A 7,757-nucleotide genomic window follows, 5' to 3' on the forward strand; every position below is an offset into this window, starting at 1 on the left:
ACGCTCTTTGTTTCTGTGGTCGGGACGCACCTCAGGAGGGGGTTTGAGAATCCTCTTCTGTATAATACGTCGTGGATTAACGTGTAGTTCTGGGCGTCTTTTGTAAGCCTTTTAGCTTCTTTTCTTTCGGCGGGGAGAGTTCCCGATTTCAGATAGTTGAGTATGGGGGTTATCCATCTTTGTTGTTGCCCGGATATTTAGTATTTCTTCCTCCCTTAACACGGAGGGGGATTGTAGAGTTTCTTGGAGGAGACTTCTGTTGTTCCCTCCGGGCTTGGTGCTAGCAAGTTTTGAGAGGGCGTCTGCCCGGGCATTTTGCTCCCGGGGTATGTGCTGGATTTGTATTTCCGGGAAGTGTCGTAATTGCGCCTGTGTTTGGTCTAGGTATTTTTTCATAGTAGGGTCTTTGGCCTGGTAGCTTCCATTTACTTGTGATGTGACGACCTGGGAGTCGCTGAAGATCGTGATCCTCTTTGCTCTGACCTCTTCGGCTAGTTTTAGTCCCGCTAGTAGGGCTTCGTATTCGGCTTGGTTATTTGAGGCCTGGAACTCGAATTTTAGGGATAGCTCAATCCGTGTTCCTTGATCGCTTTCAAGTATAACACCGGCCCCGCTTCCTGTTTTGTTTGAGGATCCGTCGACATACAGATTCCATGAGAGTGGGGTTCCCGGGGTCTCAGTGTATTCTGCCACGAAGTCGGCTAGGTATTGAGATTTTATGGCAGTCCGGGCTTCATAGTGGAGGTCGAACTCGGACAATTCCACCGCCCATTGTAGGATTCGTCCTGCCATGTCTGTCTTTTGTAGGATGTGTCTCATGGGTTGGTTTGTCCGGACTTTGATGGTGTGGGCTTGAAAGTAGGGGCGGAGTCTCCGAGCTGTGAACACTAGTGCATAGGCGAATTTCTCTATTTTCTGATAGTTTAATTCGGCCCCTTGTAGTGCTTTGCTTACGAAGTATATGGGGTGTTGCCCCTCCTCATTTTCTCGTATTAGTGCCGAGGCGACTGCCCGATGTCCGACCGACAGGTATAGTACGAGCTCTTCCCCTTTTAGCGGTCGGGTTAAGATTGGTGGCTGCCCGAGGAATTCCTTGAATTCTTGGAAGGCCTTTTCGCATTCCGGGGTCCAAGAGAAGGGTTTCCCTTTCTTTAGGAGTGAGTAGAGAGGGAGTGATCTTATCGCTGATCCTGCCAAGAATCTTGATAGGGCGGCTAGTCTCCCATTTAGTTGTTGTACTTCTTTGACACACGTCGGGCTTTTCATATTGAGTATTGCTTGGCATTTGTCCGGGTTTACTTCGATGCCTCTCTGAGTCAGCATGAAGCCTAAGAACTTCCCGACTTCTGCGGCGAAGGTGCACTTTGTCGGGTTAAGTCTCATGTTGTGTTTCCGGAGGGTGTCGAAGATACTGCTGAGGTCGGCGACCAAGTTTCTGTCTTCTTGTGTCTTTACTAGCATGTCGTCGACGTACACCTCTAGCTGTAGCCCGATGTGTTCTGAGAACATTTTGTTCATTAGCCTCTGGTAGGTTGCCCCTGCGTTCTTCAGCCCGAAGGGCATTACTACGTAGCAGTAGTTTGCCCTTGGGGTTATGAACGAGGTCTTTTCTTGGTCGGGTCCATACATCGGGATTTGATTGTATCCCGAGTATGCATCCATGAAGGAGAGGTATCTGTAGCCCGAAGCGGCATCGACTAAGGCGTCGATGTTCGGTAGTGGATATGGATCTTTGGGGCAGGCTTTGTTGAGATCCGTGTAGTCGACGCACATCCTCCATTTTCCATTGGGCTTCTGCACTAGGACCACGTTTGCGAGCCATAGGGGGTACTTTACTTCCCTAATGAACCCTGCATCAGGTCGGGGCTTATGCCTGGTATATCGGAGGCTTTCCAGGCGAAGAGGTCGGAATTCTCCCTTAAGAGGGTTGTGAGTTCCTCCTTTAGCCTGCTTCGAGGTTTGCCCCTATGTTTGTTACTTTCTCGGGTGTGTTCCCGATCTGGATCTTTTCGGTCTCTCCTTCTGGTTGTGGCCGAAGATCTTCTCGGGCTTGGACTCGCCCGAGTTCTATTGTGTTGACCTCTTTCCCTTTTAGGCTCAGGTTTTCGTTGTAGCATTGTCGTGCTAGTTTTTGGTCGCCTTTTAGGGTAGCGATTCCCTTTGCGGTAGGGAACTTCATACAGAGGTGTGGGGTCGAGACTATAGCCGCTAGTCTGTTTAGGGTTGGTCGTCCGATGAGGGCATTGCATGCTGAAGTGACGTCGACTACAATGTAGTCGATGCTTAGTGTTTTGGTTTGCTCGCCTTTTCCAAAGGTAGTGTGTAATGAGATGTATCCCAAGGGGCGGATCGGGGTATCTCCTAGTCCAAACAGGTCAGTGGGATAGGCTTTTAGCTCTTTTTCTTCGAGTCCGAGCTTGTCGAAGGCTGCTTTGAACAGGATATCTGCTGAGCTTCCTTGGTCGATCAGGGTTCGATGTAAGTTGGCGTTGGCTAGGATGATGGTGATCACCATAGGGTCGTCGTGTCCGGGTATTATTCCAAGAGCATCTTCTCGGGTAAATGAGATAGTAGGTAACTCGGGTAAGGGGCTGTCTTCTCGGACATGGTAGACTTCTTTGAGGTGTCTCTTCCGTGAGGATTTGGATGTCCCTCCCCCTGCGAAACCTCCGTTTATCATGTGTATGTGCCTTTCAGGAGTTCGCGGGGTTCGTGTTTGCTCGGCCCGATCTTCGTTATCTCCCCGTCTTCTCTTTCTGGTTTCTTCTCCTTTCTCAGCTATGTATCTGTCGAGTTTTCCCTCTCTGGCTAGCTTTTCTATAACATTCTTTAAGTCGTGGCAGTCGTTAGTAGAGTGGCCGTAGAGTCTGTGATATTCGCAGTACTCGGACCGATCTCTTCCTGCTCTCTTGTGCTTCAGAGGTTTGGGTGGTGGGATCTTCTCGGTGTGGCATACTTCTCTGTAGACGTCTACCAGGGAGACTCGGAGGGGAGTGTAGCTGTGGTATTTTCGTGGCTTGTCCGAGTTGGATTCTTCTTTCTTTTTCTGTTCCCGATCTCGATCTCGGGCGGGTAGGTTGACTCCTTCCTGGAAGAGTCTCTCAGCTGGGAGGTTTCTTCCATGTTGATATACTTTCCTGCCCGTTCTTGTACTTCGTATAAGGAGGTCGGGTATCTTTTGGATAGGGATTGGCTAAACGGTCCTTCTTTTAGGCCGTTTGCTAGTCCCATGATGGCTGCTTCCGTGGGCAAGTGTTGTATGTCCAGGCAGGCCTTGTTGAATCGCTCCATGTACTCTCTGAGAGTTTCTTGGTTGCCTTGTTTGATCCCGAGTAGGCTGGGGGCATGTTTTGCCTTGTCCTTTTGAATAGAGAACCTTGTTAAGAATTTTTTGGTCAGGTCTTCAAAGCTGGAGATTGATCCTGGTGGCAGGTTGTCGAACCACTTCATGGCTGACTTAGTGAGAGTGGTGGGAAGGCTTTGCATCGAATCGCGTCGGAGGCGTCGACTAAGTACATTCTGCTTCTAAAATTGCTGAGGTGATGACTTGGATCGGTGGTGCCGTCGTAGAGGTCCATATCTGGTGGTTTGAAGTTTCGCGGTACCTTCTCTTTCATGATCTCTTGTGTGAAGGGATCATGGTTGCTTTCGGGAGTGGTGCCGTGTTCCGTCCGATCTTTTAGGTTGGCCTCTATCTTCCGCAGTTTTTCTTCCAATTCTCTGCGTTTGCGAGCTTCCCTTCTCAGATCCTGTTCAGTTTCCTTCTGCTTCTTTACGTCCTCTTCGAGTTGTCTCAGCCGGCTTTGTTGTGCCCGAACTGTTTCCAGAATCTCCGAACTTTTTTCTCTTTCGGGATTTTGTGGATCTTTGTCTGGGGGTGATGTCTTTGGGCGATTCTGTTTGTTTCCTCCTGGAGTGCGTGGTGATAGAGGGCTGTCCGGCCGTTCTCCGGTGTCAACTTCCTCTTCTTGTTCTGATGTAGCGTGGTTATTGTTGGGAGGGTCGTCCGCCATGGTAAAGGGATGACTTCCAGGTCCCCGGCAACGGCGCCAATGTTCCGAGGGTTACCTGAAACGTGTAGCTCGGTCTTCTGGCAAGGCCCGAGGTGGGGGGTCTGTGACCCGAGCTGGTTGTGCTGAACGGCGGGGGGTTGTACCTGCAATGACACTCCGATGCTTAAGTTAGCATGGGTCCAAGCAGATATCAAGTAGAATTAGAGTATGAGTTATACCTGGGTGCTCCAGTGTATTTATAGTAGTTGGCTGCGATCATCCCTGGATAAGATATTCTTATCTTATCTTATCTTTTGGGAGATTCATCTCTATCTTTGCGGAACCGCCTTTCCCAGGCCCTTTCGGCCTTTAGGTTTTGGGCTTAGTTCCTTCTGATGGGCCTTTCTTTGGCCTGTTTGTCCGAGGTCCGACCTCGAACGTGGGCCTTGGGTCGAGGTCGGGCCTTCTATCAGCTTTACCGAGTTTGGAGAGCTCGGTCAGGGTATGAACACTATCTAAATTCTGAGTTCCTATGGATGCCAATCATTCTGAATTTCAAAGGATAAAGTGAGATGCCAAAACTGTTTGGAAGCAAAAAGCTACTAGTCCCGCTCATCTAATTAGAATTTGAGCTTCACTTAAAACTCTGAGATATTATTGCTTCTTGATTTCTTTTTATCCTATTTTATTTATCTAGTTGTTTGAGGACAAGCAACAGTTTAAGTTTGGTGCTGTGATAAGCGGATATTTTATACGTTTTTTGGGGGTAATTTCATATAGATTTTAGTATGTTTTAGTTAGTTTTTAATAGATTTTTATTAGTTTTTAGGCAGAAATCATATTTCTGGACTTTACTATGAGTTTGTGTGTTTTTCTGTGGTTTCAGGTATTTTCTGGCTGAAATTGAAGGAGTTGAGCAAAAATCTGATTTATGCTGAAAAAGGACTGTTGATGCTGTTGGATTCTGACCTCTCTGAGCTACAGGAGTCCAATTGGCGTGTTCTCAATTGGGTTGGAAAGTCGACATCCAGGACTTTCCAGCAATATATAATAGTTCATACTTTGCGCGAAAATAGACGATGTAAACTGGCATTCAACGCCAGTTCCATGTTGCAGTCTGGCGTTCAGAGCCAGAAACAGGTTACAAGTTGGAGTTCAGCGCCAGAAATAGGTTACAACCTGGCGTTCAACTCCAAAAACAGCCTAGGCACGTGAAAAGCTTAAGTCTCAGCCCCAGCACACACCAAGTGGGCCCCAGAAGTGGATTTCTGCACTATCCATCTTAGTTTACTCATTTTCTGTAAACCTAGGTTACTAGTTTAGTATTTAAACAACTTTTAGAGACTTATTTTGTATCTCATGACATTTTTAGATCTGAATTTTATACTCTTTGACGGCTTGAGTCTCTAAACTCCATTGTTGAGGGTGAGGACCTCTGCAGCATCCTGATGAATTAATGCAATTATTTCTGTTTCCCATTCAAACATGCTTGTTCCTGTATAAGATGTTCATTCGCACCTCACTATGAAGAAGGTGATGATCTGTGACACTCATCACCTTCCTCAATCCATGAATGTTTGTCTGACAACCACTTCCATTCTACATTAGATTGAATGAATATCTCTTAGATTCCTTAATTAGAATCTTCGTGGTATAAGCTAGAATTGATGGCGACATTCACGAGAATCCGGAAAGTCTAAACCTTGTCTGTGGTAACCATTGACAACGGTGACACCCTACATACAGCTTGTCATGGAAGGGACTTTGCACTTTTGAAAGTGAGGAAGCACTATGTTTCAGGAATTCAGAAGACAAAACATCTCCAAAACTCCAACATATTCTCCATTATTGCATAATAAGTATTTCAAATTTTTCAACATTAATTACAATTTTTATTCCAATTTTGTATTACGTAATACATGTCCCCTTGTTCATTTGCAAGTCAACTGATAATCATAATTGGTATCCTGACTAAGAATAATAAGATAACCATAGCTTGCTTCAAACCAACAATCTCCGTGGGATTCGACCCTTACTCACGTAAGGTATTACTTGGACGACCTAGTGTACTTGCTGGTTAGTTGTGCGGAATTACATAGTGTGAAGTAATTTTCGTGCATCAAGAAGCATCTCAATTCCTGCCATTGGAGCAAACAATTTTGAGCTTAAGCCTCAATTAGTTTCTCTAATGCAGCAGAACTGCAAGTTTCATGGACTTCGCTCAGAAGATCCTCATCAGATCTTAACTGAATTTTTGCAGATCTGTGATACTGTTAAGACCAATGGGGTTGATCCCGAGGTCTACAGACTTATGCTTTTTCCCTTTGTTTTGAGAGACAGAGCTAGAACATGGTTGGACTCACAACCTAAAGAAAGCCTGAACTCTTAGGAAAAGTTGTTCAATGCCTTTTTGACCAAATTCTTTCCACCTCAAAAGATGAGTAAGCTCAGAGTGGACGTCCAAACCTTCAGACAGAAGGAAGGTGAATCTCTTTATGAAGCTTGGGAAAGATACAAGCAATTAACCAAAAGGTGTCCTTCTGACATGTTTTCGAAATGGAACATGTTCCGAGGGTTACCTGAAACGTGCAGCTCGGTCTTCCGGCAAGGCCCGAGGTGGTGGGTCTGAGACCCGAGCTGGTTGTGCTGAACGGCGGGGGGTTGTACCTGCAATGACACTCCGATGCTTAAGTTAGCATGGGTCCAAGCAGATATCAAGTAGAATTAGAGTATGAGTTATACCTGGGTGCTCCAGTGTATTTATAGTAGTTGGCTGCGATCATCCCTGGATAAGATATTCTTATCTTATCTTATCTTTTGGGAGATTCATCTCTATCTTTGCGGAACCGCCTTTCCCAGGCCCTTTCGGCCTTTAGGTTTTGGGCTTAGTTCCTTCTGATGGGCCTTTCTTTGGCCTGTTTGTCCGAGGTCCGACCTCGAACGTGGGCCTTAGGTCGAGGTCGGGCCTTCTATCAGCTTTACCGAGTTTGGAGAGCTCGGTCAGGGTATGAACAGTGCCCCTGCCCGAGTTCGTCTTTTTTCGGAAGGTCGAGCTCGGGCATAGTAGTTTTTCAAAATTTGAAAACGGTCGTTTCAGCATTTATTGCTTGTTACCGTTTCTTCCTCGATTTCCGTGCGGCGCTCTGTGGAGGCTTTATTTATTTGCCCCTTTCTTCATTTTTCTTTGTTTATTCATCACTTCTTTTCGAGCATCTTCTCTTCTTTCTCTCTGTTCTTCGTCTTCCATTTTTTGTGCGTTTTTTCAGAGTTCTTTTCTGCGCCGCCGTTTTTCCTTTCGTCGGAGCTCGTCGCTTTCTTCTTTTCCAGGTTTGCTTTTTTTCGCTTTTATTCTTCGTACGCTTCTTTTTTCTGATATCTTCTATGCCCGGGTTGCCCCGAAAAGAGGCGCCGCTATTGCTTTGTATGTGTGTGTGGGGGGACTCTTTTCTCCGATCCATTTTTGTTATTCGAGTTGCTGCCTTCTTGTTTGCTTTCTTTTGTTTTTGTTGAATTTGGTTTTTCTGCCTTTGTGTGATTTTTGTCTTGCTGTTGTATTCTTTCTTTGTAGGCAAGATTTTTTTATGTCTCGAAAGGTGTTTCAAGCAATGTCGACCAAGATTCCGAGTGGTCTAGGTTGGGTAGATCCTGCTCCTTTAAGGGTCCCGTCTGTTGTAGATTCTGAGTATCTGATTAGGTTCCGTAGGGAGTGTAGTATTTGTGAGAACAGGGAGTCTGAGCGGGATTACGAGTTAGCAGCCCCGGAGT

General features: G+C 46.2%; 1 non-coding gene across 1 annotated transcript; it reads right to left on the reverse strand.

Moving 5' to 3' along the window:
- Positions 1 to 6,435: 6,435 nt before the first annotated feature.
- Positions 6,436 to 6,539, reverse strand: LOC130971896 (small nucleolar RNA R71). Its single transcript, XR_009083099.1, has one exon. It is a non-coding gene; the product is annotated as a small nucleolar RNA R71 (small nucleolar RNA).
- Positions 6,540 to 7,757: the final 1,218 nt, after the last annotated feature.

The sequence above is a fragment of the Arachis stenosperma genome, chromosome 3 (assembly GCF_014773155.1).
Source record: "Arachis stenosperma cultivar V10309 chromosome 3, arast.V10309.gnm1.PFL2, whole genome shotgun sequence".
Taxonomy (NCBI): Eukaryota; Viridiplantae; Streptophyta; class Magnoliopsida; order Fabales; family Fabaceae; genus Arachis; species Arachis stenosperma.